The following is a 14645-nucleotide window of genomic DNA, read 5'->3' on the forward strand; positions in this document are numbered from 1 at the left end:
AGGGAGCTAGGTGGCATAGGGAGAGAAGAGGGAGCTAGGTGGCATAGGGAGAGAATAGGGAGCTAGGTGGCATAGGGAGAGAAGAGGGAGCTAGGTGGCATAGGAGAGAAGAGGGAGCTAGGTGGCATAGGGAGAGAAGGGAGCTAGGTGGCATAGGGAGAGAAGAGGAGCTAGGTGGCATAGGGAGAGATGAGGAGCTAGGTGGCATAGGGAGAGAAGAGGGAGCTAGGTGGCATAGGGAGAAGAGGGAGCTAGGTGGCATAGGGAGAGAAGAGGAGCTAGGTGGCATAGGGAGAGAAGAGGGAGCTAGGTGGCATAGGGAGAGAATAGGAGCTAGGTGGCATAGGGAGAATAGGAGCTAGGTGGCATAGGGAGAGAAGAGGGAGCTAGGTGGCATAGGGAGAGAAGAGGGAGCTAGGTGGCATAGGGAGAGAATAGGGAGCTAGGTGGCATAGGGAGAGAAGAGGGAGCTAGGTGGCATAGGGAGAGAATAGGGAGCTAGGTGGCATAGGGAGAGAAGAGGGAGCTAGGTGGCATAGGGAGAGAAGAGGGAGCTAGGTGGCATAGGGAGAGAATAGGGAGCTAGGTGGCATAGGGAGAGAAGAGGGAGCTAGGTGGCATAGGGAGAGAAGAGGGAGCTAGGTGGCATAGGGAGAGATGAGGAGCTAGGTGGCATAGGGAGAAGAGGAGCTAGGTGGCATAGGGGTAGGAGCTAGGTGGCATAGGGAGAGATGAGGGAGCTAGGTGGCATAGGGAGAGAATAGGGAGCTAGGTGGCATAGGGAGAGAAGAGGGAGCTAGGTGGCATAGGGAGAGATGAGGGAGCTAGGTGGCATAGGGAGAGATGAGGGAGCTAGGTGGCATAGGGAGAGAAGAGGGAGCTAGGTGGCTCTCTAGTCATCTATGGAATAATGGCATGAAGGCAGAGCAGATTGCTGGCAGGGCATCCAACTGACATTTACAGAGAGGGCTTTATATTGAGAGGGTTGATGGATTGGGCCCCTCCTCCCCTCCTCCCCTCAGCCTCACCCCCGGGTGGTGTGTTGTCCTCTTAATGAGACCAGAAGCTAATCCTTTTCCTGCTCCACCTCCTCACCCACTCCTCTCAAACCGTAATTTGTCATTATCACTGGGGCTATTTAGCCAAGATACAGAAAACGATTGATGTTCTATTACAAACAAAATACGAATCCATAAACGAGGCAAACATCCACGCATGACTGTAAGTGGCTTCGGATAAAAGCATCTGCTAAATGGTATATTATTATAAATCCAGAGACACACGGAGGCTAGGTGACTGGGACTCTAGTCAGCTGTTTCCTGGAAACGGAGGCTAGGTGACTGGGACTCTAGTCAGCTGTTTCCTGGAAACGGAGGCTAGGTGACTGGGACTCTAGTCAGCTGTTTCCTGGAAAATCTTTCTGTTCCTTTTAGACGTCAGAATGCTGAGAATGCAGGACTAGTTGAGAGAGCATGTCTGATGAAGCCTGCCTTGACAGACTGATGCCTGTATGAACCTGTACGAACCTGTACCTGAATGAGTGAGATGCTGCTGTGACCGCCAAGGTATTTAAAATAAAATACAATTTCATGTTACATGCGCCGAATACAACAAGTGTAGACTTTACTGTGAAATGCATACTTACCAGCACTTTCCCAACAATGCAGTTAAAAGGTAAGAAAATTAACAAATAGATAAAAAGAAAATAGCTGAAAACTCTCTTGGTAAATAACATGGTCTGCAGCTTCTCATAAGGTATTCTAACTCAGGTGAGCAGAACCTCCAGACTTCCTTAATATTATAGATTGCGCACCAACTGTTGTTCCAGTGAGCTGAGAGAGGAATGTGAAAGTCACTTCTCTGGAGTGGGGGGAGGGGGGATGGACTGGTGACACCATGGGGTCGGGGGTATGGACTGGTGACACCATGGGGTCGGGGGGATGGACTGGTGACACCATGGGGTCGGGGGGATGGACTGGTGACACCATGGGGTCGGGGGGATGGACTGGTGACACCATGGGGTCGGGGGGATGGACTGGTGACACCATGGGGTCCTTGTTGTAGAACAAAAACCATTCTTACATACCAGCATCAAGTTAGTATTTATTCAGCCAAGGAAAAAGCCTGGCTATATAGAAGCTAGAGGCCTAGAGGCTAAAAGCCTGGCTATATAGAAGCTAGAGGCCTAGAGGCTAAAAGCCTGGCTATATAGAAGCTAGAGGCCTAGAGGCTAAAAGCCTGGCTATATAGAACCTAGAGGCCTAGAGGCTAAAAGCCTGGCTATATAGAACCTAGAGGCCTAGAGGCTAAAAGCCTGGCTATATAGAACCTAGAGGCCCAGAGGCTAAAAGCCTGGCTATATAGAACCTAGAGGCCTAGAGGCTAAAAGCCTGGCTATATAGAAGCTAGAGGCCTAGAGGCTAAAAGCCTGGCTATATAGAACCTAGAGGCCTAGAGGCTAAAAGCCTGGCTATATAGAAGCTAGAGGCCTAGAGGCTAAAAGCCTGGCTATATAGAAGCTAGAGGCCTAGAGGCTAAAAGCCTGGCTATATAGAAGCTAGAGGCCTAGAGGCTAAAAGCCTGGCTATATAGAAGCTAGAGGCCTAGAGGCTAAAAGCCTGGCTATATAGAACCTAGAGGCCTAGAGGCTAAAAGCCTGGCTATATAGAACCTAGAGGCCTAGAGGCTAAAAGCCTGGCTATATAGAAGCTAGAGGCCTAGAGGCTAAAAGCCTGGCTATATAGAAGCTAGAGGCCTAGAGGCTAAAAGCCTGGCTATATAGAAGCTAGAGGCCTAGAGGCTAAAAGCCTGGCTATATAGAACCTAGAGGCCTAGAGGCTAAAAGCCTGGCTATATAGAAGCTAGAGGCCCTAGAGGCTAAAAGCCTGGCTATATAGAAGCTAGAGGCCTAGAGGCTAAAAGCCTGGCTATATAGAACCTAGAGGCCTAGAGGCTAAAAGCCTGGCTATATAGAACCTAGAGGCCTAGAGGCTAAAAGCCTGGCTATATAGAAGCTAGAGGCCTAGAGGCTAAAAGCCTGGCTATATAGAAGCTAGAGGCCTAGAGGCTAAAAGCCTGGCTATATAGAAGCTAGAGGCCTAGAGGCTAAAAGCCTGGCTATATAGAACCTAGAGGCCTAGAGGCTAAAAGCCTGGCTATATAGAAGCTAGAGGCCTAGAGGCTAAAAGCCTGGCTATATAGAAGCTAGAGGCCTAGAGGCTAAAAGCCTGGCTATATAGAAGCTAGAGGCCTAGAGGCTAAAAGCCTGGCTATATAGAAGCTAGAGGCCTAGAGGCTAAAAGCCTGGCTATATAGAAGCTAGAGGCCTAGAGGCTAAAAGCCTGGCTATATAGAAGCTAGAGGCCTAGAGGCTAAAAGCCTGGCTATATAGAAGCTAGAGGCCTAGAGGCTAAAAGCCTGGCTATATAGAACCTAGAGGCCTAGAGGCTAAAAGCCTGGCTATATAGAAGCTAGAGGCCTAGAGGCTAAAAGCCTGGCTATATAGAAGCTAGAGGCCTAGAGGCTAAAAGCCTGGCTATATAGAAGCTAGAGGCCTAGAGGCTAAAAGCCTGGCTATATAGAAGCTAGAGGCCTAGAGGCTAAAAGCCTGGCTATATAGAACCTAGAGGCCTAGAGGCTAAAAGCCTGGCTATATAGAACCTAGAGGCCTAGAGGCTAAAAGCCTGGCTATATAGAACCTAGAGGCCTAGAGGCTAAAAGCCTGGCTATATAGAAGCTAGAGGCCTAGAGGCTAAAAAGCCTGGCTATATAGAACCTAGAGGCCTAGAGGCTAAAAGCCTGGCTATATAGAAGCTAGAGGCCTAGAGGCTAAAAGCCTGGCTATATAGAACCTAGAGGCCTAGAGGCTAAAAGCCTGGCTATATAGAAGCTAGAGGCCTAGAGGCTAAAAGCCCGGCTATATAGAAGCTAGAGGCCTAGAGGCTAAAAGCCTGGCTATATAGAAGCTAGAGGCCTAGAGGCTAAAAGCCTGGCTATATAGAACCTAGAGGCCTAGAGGCTAAAAGCCTGGCTATATAGAAGCTAGAGGCCTAGAGGCTAAAAGCCTGGCTATATAGAAGCTAGAGGCCCTAGAGGCTAAAAGCCTGGCTATATAGAAGCTAGAGGCCTAGAGGCTAAAAGCCTGGCTATATAGAAGCTAGAGGCCTAGAGGCTAAAAGCCTGGCTATATAGAACCTAGAGGCCTAGAGGCTAAAAGCCTGGCTATATAGAAGCTAGAGGCCTAGAGGCTAAAAGCCTGGCTATATAGAAGCTAGAGGCCCTAGAGGCTAAAAGCCTGGCTATATAGAAGCTAGAGGCCTAGAGGCTAAAAGCCTGGCTATATAGAAGCTAGAGGCCTAGAGGCTAAAAGCCTGGCTATATAGAAGCTAGAGGCCTAGAGGCTAAAAGCCTGGCTATATAGAAGCTAGAGGCCTAGAGGCTAAAAGCCTGGCTATATAGAAGCTAGAGGCCCTAGAGGCTAAAAGCCTGGCTATATAGAAGCTAGAGGCCTAGAGGCTAAAAGCCTGGCTATATAGAAGCTAGAGGCCTAGAGGCTAAAAGCCTGGCTATATAGAAGCTAGAGGCCTAGAGGCTAAAAGCCTGGCTATATAGAAGCTAGAGGCCTAGAGGCTAAAAGCCTGGCTATATAGAAGCTAGAGGCCTAGAGGCTAAAAGCCTGGCTATATAGAAGCTAGAGGCCTAGAGGCTAAAAGCCTGGCTATATAGAAGCTAGAGGCCTAGAGGCTAAAAGCCTGGCTATATAGAAGCTAGAGGCCTAGAGGCTAAAAGCCTGGCTATATAGAAGCTAGAGGCCTAGAGGCTAAAAGCCTGGCTATATAGAAGCTAGAGGCCCTAGAGGCTAAAAGCCTGGCTATATAGAAGCTAGAGGCCTAGAGGCTAAAAGCCTGGCTATATAGAAGCTAGAGGCCTAGAGGCTAAAAGCCTGGCTATATAGAAGCTAGAGGCCTAGAGGCTAAAAGCCTGGCTATATAGAAGGGCCTAGAGGCTAAAAGCCTGGCTATATAGAAGCTAGAGGCCTAGAGGCTAAAAGCCTGGCTATATAGAACCTAGAGGCCTAGAGGCTAAAAGCCTGGCTATATAGAACCTAGAGGCCTAGAGGCTAAAAGCCTGGCTATATAGAAGCTAGAGGCCTAGAGGCTAAAAGCCTGGCTATATAGAAGCTAGAGGCCTAGAGGCTAAAAGCCTGGCTATATAGAAGCTAGAGGCCTAGAGGCTAAAAGCCTGGCTATATAGAAGCTAGAGGCCTAGAGGCTAAAAGCCTGGCTATATAGAAGCTAGAGGCCTAGAGGCTAAAAGCCTGGCTATATAGAAGCTAGAGGCCTAGAGGCTAAAAAGCCTGGCTATATAGAAGCTAGAGGCCTAGAGGCTAAAAGCCTGGCTATATAGAAGCTAGAGGCCTAGAGGCTAAAAGCCTGGCTATATAGAAGCTAGAGGCCTAGAGGCTAAAAGCCTGGCTATATAGAAGCTAGAGGCCTAGAGGCTAAAAGCCTGGCTATATAGAACTAGAGGCCTAGAGGCTAAAAGCCTGGCTATATAGAAGCTAGAGGCCTAGAGGCTAAAAGCCTGGCTATATAGAAGCTAGAGGCCTAGAGGCTAAAAGCCTGGCTATATAGAACCTAGAGGCCTAGAGGCTAAAAGCCTGGCTATATAGAAGCTAGAGGCCTAGAGGCTAAAAGCCTGGCTATATAGAACCTAGAGGCCTAGAGGCTAAAAGCCTGGCTATATAGAAGCTAGAGGCCTAGAGGCTAAAAGCCTGGCTATATAGAAGCTAGAGGCCTAGAGGCTAAAAGCCTGGCTATATAGAACCTAGAGGCCTAGAGGCTAAAAGCCTGGCTATATAGAAGCTAGAGGCCTAGAGGCTAAAAGCCTGGCTATATAGAACCTAGAGGCCTAGAGGCTAAAAGCCTGGCTATACAGAACCTAGAGGCCTAGAGGCTAAAAGCCTGGCTATATAGAAGCTAGAGGCCTAGAGGCTAAAAGCCTGGCTATATAGAAGCTAGAGGCCTAGAGGCTAAAAGCCTGGCTATATAGAACCTAGAGGCCTAGAGGCTAAAAGCCTGGCTATATAGAACCTAGAGGCCTAGAGGCTAAAAGCCTGGCTATATAGAAGCTAGAGGCCTAGAGGCTAAAAGCCTGGCTATATAGAACCTAGAGGCCTAGAGGCTAAAAGCCTGGCTATATAGAACCTAGAGGCCTAGAGGCTAAAAGCCTGGCTATATAGAAGCTAGAGGCCTAGAGGCTAAAAGCCTGGCTATATAGAAGCTAGAGGCCTAGAGGCTAAAAGCCTGGCTATATAGAAGCTAGAGGCCTAGAGGCTAAAAGCCTGGCTATATAGAAACTAGAGGCCTAGAGGCTAAAAGCCTGGCTATATAGAAGCTAGAGGCCTAGAGGCTAAAAGCCTGGCTATATAGAAGCTAGAGGCCTAGAGGCTAAAAGCCTGGCTATATAGAAGCTAGAGGCCTAGAGGCTAAAAGCCTGGCTATATAGAAGCTAGAGGCCTAGAGGCTAAAAGCCTGGCTATATAGAACCTAGAGGCCTAGAGGCTAAAAGCCTGGCTATATAGAAGCTAGAGGCCTAGAGGCTAAAAGCCTGGCTATATAGAACCTAGAGGCCTAGAGGCTAAAAGCCTGGCTATATAGAAGCTAGAGGCCTAGAGGCTAAAAGCCTGGCTATATAGAACCTAGAGGCCTAGAGGCTAAAAGCCTGGCTATATAGAAGCTAGAGGCCTAGAGGCTAAAAGCCTGGCTATATAGAAGCTAGAGGCCTAGAGGCTAAAAGCCTGGCTATATAGAAGCTAGAGGCCTAGAGGCTAAAAGCCTGGCTATATAGAACCTAGAGGCCTAGAGGCTAAAAAGCCTGGCTATATAGAACCTAGAGGCCTAGAGGCTAAAAGCCTGGCTATATAGAACCTAGAGGCCTAGAGGCTAAAAGCCTGGCTATATAGAAGCTAGAGGCCTAGAGGCTAAAAGCCTGGCTATATAGAAGCTAGAGGCCTAGAGGCTAAAAGCCTGGCTATATAGAAGCTAGAGGCCTAGAGGCTAAAAGCCTGGCTATATAGAAGCTAGAGGCCTAGAGGCTAAAAGCCTGGCTATATAGAAGCTAGAGGCCTAGAGGCTAAAAGCCTGGCTATATAGAAGCTAGAGGCCCTCAGAGGCTAAAAGCCTGGCTATATAGAAGCTAGAGGCCTAGAGGCTAAAAGCCTGGCTATATAGAACCTAGAGGCCTAGAGGCTAAAAGCCTGGCTATATAGAAGCTAGAGGCCTAGAGGCTAAAAGCCTGGCTATATAGAAGCTAGAGGCCTAGAGGCTAAAAGCCTGGCTATATAGAACCTAGAGGCCTAGAGGCTAAAAGCCTGGCTATATAGAAGCTAGAGGCCTAGAGGCTAAAAGCCTGGCTATATAGAAGCTAGAGGCCTAGAGGCTAAAAAGCCTGGCTATATAGAACCTAGAGGCCTAGAGGCTAAAAGCCTGGCTATATAGAAGCTAGAGGCCTAGAGGCTAAAAGCCTGGCTATATAGAAGCTAGAGGCCTAGAGGCTAAAAGCCTGGCTATATAGAAGCTAGAGGCCTAGAGGCTAAAAGCCTGGCTATATAGAAGCTAGAGGCCTAGAGGCTAAAAGCCTGGCTATATAGAAGCTAGAGGCCTAGAGGCTAAAAGCCTGGCTATATAGAACCTAGAGGCCTAGAGGCTAAAAGCCTGGCTATATAGAAGCCTAGAGGCCTAGAGGCCAAAAGCCTGGCTATATAGAAGCTAGAGGCCTAGAGGCTAAAAGCCTGGCTATATAGAAGCTAGAGGCCTAGAGGCTAAAAGCCCGGCTATATAGAACCTAGAGGCCTAGAGGCTAAAAGCCTGGCTATATAGAAGCTAGAGGCCTAGAGGCTAAAAGCCTGGCTATATAGAACCTAGAGGCCTAGAGGCTAAAAGCCTGGCTATATAGAACCTAGAGGCCTAGAGGCTAAAAGCCTGGCTATATAGAAGCTAGAGGCCTAGAGGCTAAAAGCCTGGCTATATAGAACCTAGAGGCCTAGAGGCTAAAAGCCTGGCTATATAGAAGCTAGAGGCCTAGAGGCTAAAAGCCTGGCTATATAGAACCTAGAGGCCTAGAGGCTAAAAGCCTGGCTATATAGAAGCTAGAGGCCTAGAGGCTAAAAGCCTGGCTATATAGAAGCTAGAGGCCTAGAGGCTAAAAGCCTGGCTATATAGAACCTAGAGGCCTAGAGGCTAAAAGCCTGGCTATATAGAACCTAGAGGCCTAGAGGCTAAAAAGCCTGGCTATATAGAAGCTAGAGGCCTAGAGGCTAAAAGCCTGGCTATATAGAACCTAGAGGCCTAGAGGCTAAAAGCCTGGCTATATAGAACCTAGAGGCCTAGAGGCTAAAAGCCTGGCTATATAGAACCTAGAGGCCTAGAGGCTAAAAGCCTGGCTATATAGAAGCTAGAGGCCTAGAGGCTAAAAGCCTGGCTATATAGAAGCTAGAGGCCTAGAGGCTAAAAGCCTGGCTATATAGAACCTAGAGGCCTAGAGGCTAAAAGCCTGGCTATATAGAAGCTAGAGGCCCAGAGGCTAAAAAGCCTGGCTATATAGAACCTAGAGGCCTAGAGGCTAAAAGCCTGGCTATATAGAACCTAGAGGCCTAGAGGCTAAAAGCCTGGCTATATAGAACCTAGAGGCCTAGAGGCTAAAAGCCTGGCTATATAGAAGCTAGAGGCCTAGAGGCTAAAAGCCTGGCTATATAGAAGCTAGAGGCCTAGAGGCTAAAAGCCTGGCTATATAGAAGCTAGAGGCCTAGAGGCTAAAAGCCTGGCTATATAGAAGCTAGAGGCCTAGAGGCTAAAAGCCTGGCTATATAGAAGCTAGAGGCCCTAGAGGCTAAAAGCCTGGCTATATAGAACCTAGAGGCCTAGAGGCTAAAAGCCTGGCTATATAGAAGCTAGAGGCCTAGAGGCTAAAAGCCTGGCTATATAGAAGCTAGAGGCCTAGAGGCCTAGAGGCTAAAAGCCTGGCTATATAGAAGCTAGAGGCCTAGAGGCTAAAAGCCTGGCTATATAGAAGCTAGAGGCCTAGAGGCTAAAAAGCCTGGCTATATAGAAGCCTAGAGGCCTAGAGGCTAAAAGCCTGGCTATATAGAACCTAGAGGCCTAGAGGCTAAAAGCCTGGCTATATAGAACCTAGAGGCCTAGAGGCTAAAAGCCTGGCTATATAGAACCTAGAGGCCTAGAGGCTAAAAGCCTGGCTATATAGAAGCTAGAGGCCTAGAGGCTAAAAGCCTGGCTATATAGAAGCTAGAGGCCTAGAGGCTAAAAGCCTGGCTATATAGAAGCTAGAGGCCTAGAGGCTAAAAGCCTGGCTATATAGAACCTAGAGGCCTAGAGGCTAAAAGCCTGGCTATATAGAAGCTAGAGGCCTAGAGGCTAAAAGCCTGGCTATATAGAAGCTAGAGGCCTAGAGGCTAAAAGCCTGGCTATATAGAACCTAGAGGCCTAGAGGCTAAAAGCCTGGCTATATAGAAGCTAGAGGCCTAGAGGCTAAAAGCCTGGCTATATAGAAGCTAGAGGCCTAGAGGCTAAAAGCCTGGCTATATAGAAGCTAGAGGCCTAGAGGCTAAAAGCCTGGCTATATAGAAGCTAGAGGCCTAGAGGCTAAAAGCCTGGCTATATAGAAGCTAGAGGCCTAGAGGCTAAAAGCCTGGCTATATAGAACCTAGAGGCCTAGAGGCTAAAAGCCTGGCTATATAGAAGCTAGAGGCCTAGAGGCTAAAAGCCTGGCTATATAGAAGCTAGAGGCCTAGAGGCTAAAAGCCTGGCTATATAGAACCTAGAGGCCTAGAGGCTAAAAGCCTGGCTATATAGAAGCTAGAGGCCTAGAGGCTAAAAGCCTGGCTATATAGAAGCTAGAGGCCCAGAGGCTAAAAGCCTGGCTATATAGAACCTAGAGGCCTAGAGGCTAAAAGCCTGGCTATATAGAAGCTAGAGGCCTAGAGGCTAAAAGCCTGGCTATATAGAACCTAGAGGCCTAGAGGCTAAAAGCCTGGCTATATAGAACCTAGAGGCCTAGAGGCTAAAAGCCTGGCTATATAGAAGCTAGAGGCCTAGAGGCTAAAAGCCTGGCTATATAGAACCTAGAGGCCTAGAGGCTAAAAGCCTGGCTATATAGAACCTAGAGGCCTAGAGGCTAAAAGCCTGGCTATATGAAGCTAGAGGCCTAGAGGCTAAAAGCCTGGCTATATAGAACCTAGAGGCCTAGAGGCTAAAAGCCTGGCTATATAGAAGCTAGAGGCCTAGAGGCTAAAAGCCTGGCTATATAGAAGCTAGAGGCCTAGAGGCTAAAAGCCTGGCTATATAGAACCTAGAGGCCTAGAGGCTAAAAGCCTGGCTATATAGAACCTAGAGGCCTAGAGGCTAAAAGCCTGGCTATATAGAAGCTAGAGGCCTAGAGGCTAAAAGCCTGGCTATATAGAACCTAGAGGCCCTAGAGGCTAAAAGCCTGGCTATATAGAACCTAGAGGCCTAGAGGCTAAAAGCCTGGCTATATAGAAGCTAGAGGCCTAGAGGCTAAAAGCCTGGCTATATAGAACCTAGAGGCCTAGAGGCTAAAAGCCTGGCTATATAGAACCTAGAGGCCTAGAGGCTAAAAGCCTGGCTATATAGAAGCTAGAGGCCTAGAGGCTAAAAGCCTGGCTATATAGAAGCTAGAGGCCTAGAGGCTAAAAGCCTGGCTATATAGAACCTAGAGGCCTAGAGGCTAAAAGCCTGGCTATATAGAACCTAGAGGCCTAGAGGCTAAAAGCCTGGCTATATAGAAGCTAGAGGCCTAGAGGCTAAAAGCCTGGCTATATAGAAGCTAGAGGCCTAGAGGCTAAAAGCCTGGCTATATAGAAGCTAGAGGCCTAGAGGCTAAAAGCCTGGCTATATAGAAGCTAGAGGCCTAGAGGCTAAAAGCCTGGCTATATAGAAGCTAGAGGCCTAGAGGCTAAAAGCCTGGCTATATAGAAACCAGAGGCCTAGGCTAAAAGCCTGGCTATAAAGCTAGAGGCCTAGAGGCTAAAAGCCTGGCTATATAGAAGCTAGAGGCCTAGAGGCTAAAAGCCTGGCTATATAGAACCTAGAGGCCTAGAGGCTAAAAGCCTGGCTATATAGAACCTAGAGGCCTAGAGGCTAAAAGCCTGGCTATATAGAACCTAGAGGCCTAGAGGCTAAAAGCCTGGCTATATAGAACCTAGAGGCCTAGAGGCTAAAAGCCTGGCTATATAGAACCTAGAGGCCTAGAGGCTAAAAGCCTGGCTATATAGAACCTAGAGGCCTAGAGGCTAAAAGCCTGGCTATATAGAACCTAGAGGCCTAGAGGCTAAAAGCCTGGCTATATAGAACCTAGAGGCCTAGAGGCTAAAAAGCCTGGCTATATAGAAGCTAGAGGCCTAGAGGCTAAAAGCCTGGCTATATAGAAGCTAGAGGCCTAGAGGCTAAAAGCCTGGCTATAGAAGCTAGAGGCCTAGAGGCTAAAAGCCTGGCTATATAGAAGCTAGAGGCCTAGAGGCTAAAAGCCTGGCTATATAGAAGCTAGAGGCCTAGAGGCTAAAAGCCTGGCTATATAGAAGCTAGAGGCCTAGAGGCTAAAAGCCTGGCTATATAGAAGCTAGAGGCCTAGAGGCTAAAAGCCTGGCTATATAGAAGCTAGAGGCCTAGAGGCTAAAAGCCTGGCTATATAGAAGCTAGAGGCCTAGAGGCTAAAAGCCTGGCTATATAGAAGCTAGAGGCCTAGAGGCTAAAAGCCTGGCTATATAGAACCTAGAGGCCTAGAGGCTAAAAGCCTGGCTATATAGAAGCTAGAGGCCCTAGAGGCTAAAAGCCTGGCTATATAGAAGCTAGAGGCCTAGAGGCTAAAAGCCTGGCTATATAGAAGCTAGAGGCCTAGAGGCTAAAAGCCTGGCTATATAGAACCTAGAGGCCTAGAGGCTAAAAGCCTGGCTATATAGAAGCTAGAGGCCTAGAGGCTAAAAGCCTGGCTATATAGAAGCTAGAGGCCTGAGGCTAAAAGCCTGGCTATATAGAACCTAGAGGCCTAGAGGCTAAAAGCCTGGCTATATAGAACCTAGAGGCCTAGAGGCTAAAAGCCTGGCTATATAGAAGCTAGAGGCCTAGAGGCTAAAAGCCTGGCTATATAGAAGCTAGAGGCCTAGAGGCTAAAAGCCTGGCTATATAGAAGCTAGAGGCCTAGAGGCTAAAAGCCTGGCTATATAGAACCTAGAGGCCTAGAGGCTAAAAGCCTGGCTATATAGAACCTAGAGGCCTAGAGGCTAAAAGCCTGGCTATATAGAAGCTAGAGGCCTAGAGGCTAAAAGCCTGGCTATATAGAAGCTAGAGGCCTAGAGGCTAAAAAGCCTGGCTATATAGAAGCTAGAGGCCTAGAGGCTAAAAGCCTGGCTATATAGAAGCTAGAGGCCCTAGAGGCTAAAAGCCTGGCTATATAGAACCTAGAGGCCTAGAGGCTAAAAGCCTGGCTATATAGAAGCTAGAGGCCTAGAGGCTAAAAGCCTGGCTATATAGAAGCTAGAGGCCTAGAGGCTAAAAGCCTGGCTATATAGAAGCTAGAGGCCTAGAGGCTAAAAGCCTGGCTATATAGAAGCTAGAGGCCTAGAGGCTAAAAGCCTGGCTATATAGAAGCTAGAGGCCTAGAGGCTAAAAGCCTGGCTATATAGAAGCTAGAGGCCTAGAGGCTAAAAGCCTGGCTATATAGAAGCTAGAGGCCTAGAGGCTAAAAGCCTGGCTATATAGAAGCTAGAGGCCTAGAGGCTAAAAGCCTGGCTATATAGAACCTAGAGGCCTAGAGGCTAAAAGCCTGGCTATATAGAAGCTAGAGGCCTAGAGGCTAAAAAGCCTGGCTATATAGAAGCTAGAGGCCTAGAGGCTAAAAGCCTGGCTATATAGAACCTAGAGGCCTAGAGGCTAAAAGCCTGGCTATATAGAACCTAGAGGCCTAGAGGCTAAAAGCCTGGCTATATAGAACCTAGAGGCCTAGAGGCTAAAAGCCTGGCTATATAGAACCTAGAGGCCTAGAGGCTAAAAGCCTGGCTATATAGAACCTAGAGGCCTAGAGGCTAAAAGCCTGGCTATATAGAACCTAGAGGCCTAGAGGCTAAAAGCCTGGCTATATAGAACCTAGAGGCCTAGAGGCTAAAAGCCTGGCTATATAGAACCTAGAGGCCTAGAGGCTAAAAGCCTGGCTATATAGAACCTAGAGGCCCTAGAGGCTAAAAGCCTGGCTATATAGAACCTAGAGGCCTAGAGGCTAAAAGCCTGGCTATATAGAAGCTAGAGGCCTAGAGGCTAAAAGCCTGGCTATATAGAAGCTAGAGGCCTAGAGGCTAAAAGCCTGGCTATATAGAAGCTAGAGGCCTAGAGGCTAAAAGCCTGGCTATATAGAACCTAGAGGCCTAGAGGCTAAAAGCCTGGCTATATAGAAGCTAGAGGCCTAGAGGCTAAAAGCCTGGCTATATAGAAGCTAGAGGCCTAGAGGCTAAAAGCCTGGCTATATAGAAGCTAGAGGCCTAGAGGCTAAAAGCCTGGCTATATAGAAGCTAGAGGCCTAGAGGCTAAAAGCCTGGCTATATAGAACCTAGAGGCCTAGAGGCTAAAAGCCTGGCTATATAGAACCTAGAGGCCTAGAGGCTAAAAGCCTGGCTATATAGAACCTAGAGGCCTAGAGGCTAAAAGCCTGGCTATATAGAAGCTAGAGGCCTAGAGGCTAAAAGCCTGGCTATATAGAACCTAGAGGCCTAGAGGCTAAAAGCCTGGCTATATAGAACCTAGAGGCCTAGAGGCTAAAAGCCTGGCTATATAGAACCTAGAGGCCTAGAGGCTAAAGCCTGGCTATAGAAGCTAGAGGCCTAGAGGCTAAAAGCCTGGCTATATAGAAGCTAGAGGCCTAGAGGCTAAAAGCCTGGCTATATAGAAGCTAGAGGCCTAGAGGCTAAAAGCCTGGCTATATAGAACCTAGAGGCCTAGAGGCTAAAAGCCTGGCTATATAGAACCTAGAGGCCTAGAGGCTAAAAGCCTGGCTATATAGAAGCTAGAGGCCTAGAGGCTAAAAGCCTGGCTATATAGAACCTAGAGGCCTAGAGGCTAAAAGCCTGGCTATATAGAACCTAGAGGCCTAGAGGCTAAAAGCCTGGCTATATAGAAGCTAGAGGCCTAGAGGCTAAAAGCCTGGCTATATAGAAGCTAGAGGCCTAGAGGCTAAAAGCCTGGCTATATAGAACCTAGAGGCCTAGAGGCTAAAAGCCTGGCTATATAGAACCTAGAGGCCTAGAGGCTAAAAGCCTGGCTATATAGAAGCTAGAGGCCTAGAGGCTAAAAGCCTGGCTATATAGAAGCTAGAGGCCTAGAGGCTAAAAGCCTGGCTATATAGAAGCTAGAGGCCCAAGGCTAAAGCCTGGCTATATAGAACCTAGAGGCCTAGAGGCTAAAAGCCTGGCTATATAGAACCTAGAGGCCTAGAGGCTAAAAGCCTGGCTATATAGAAGCTAGAGGCCTAGAGGCTAAAAGCCTGGCTATATAGAACCTAGAGGCCTAGAGGCTAAAGCCTGGCTATATAGAAGCTAGAGGCCTAGAGGCTAAAAGCCTGGCTAT

At 48.0% G+C, this 14645-nt stretch overlaps 1 protein-coding gene across 1 annotated transcript in view; it reads right to left on the reverse strand.

Moving 5' to 3' along the window:
* Window positions 1-14645, reverse strand: part of dip2a (disco-interacting protein 2 homolog A) — a 365626-nt gene that overhangs the window by 241151 nt on the left and 109830 nt on the right. The window lies entirely within an intron of this gene.

Source organism: Coregonus clupeaformis, chromosome 40 (genome assembly GCF_020615455.1).
Source record: "Coregonus clupeaformis isolate EN_2021a chromosome 40, ASM2061545v1, whole genome shotgun sequence".
Classification (NCBI taxonomy): domain Eukaryota; kingdom Metazoa; phylum Chordata; class Actinopteri; order Salmoniformes; family Salmonidae; genus Coregonus; species Coregonus clupeaformis.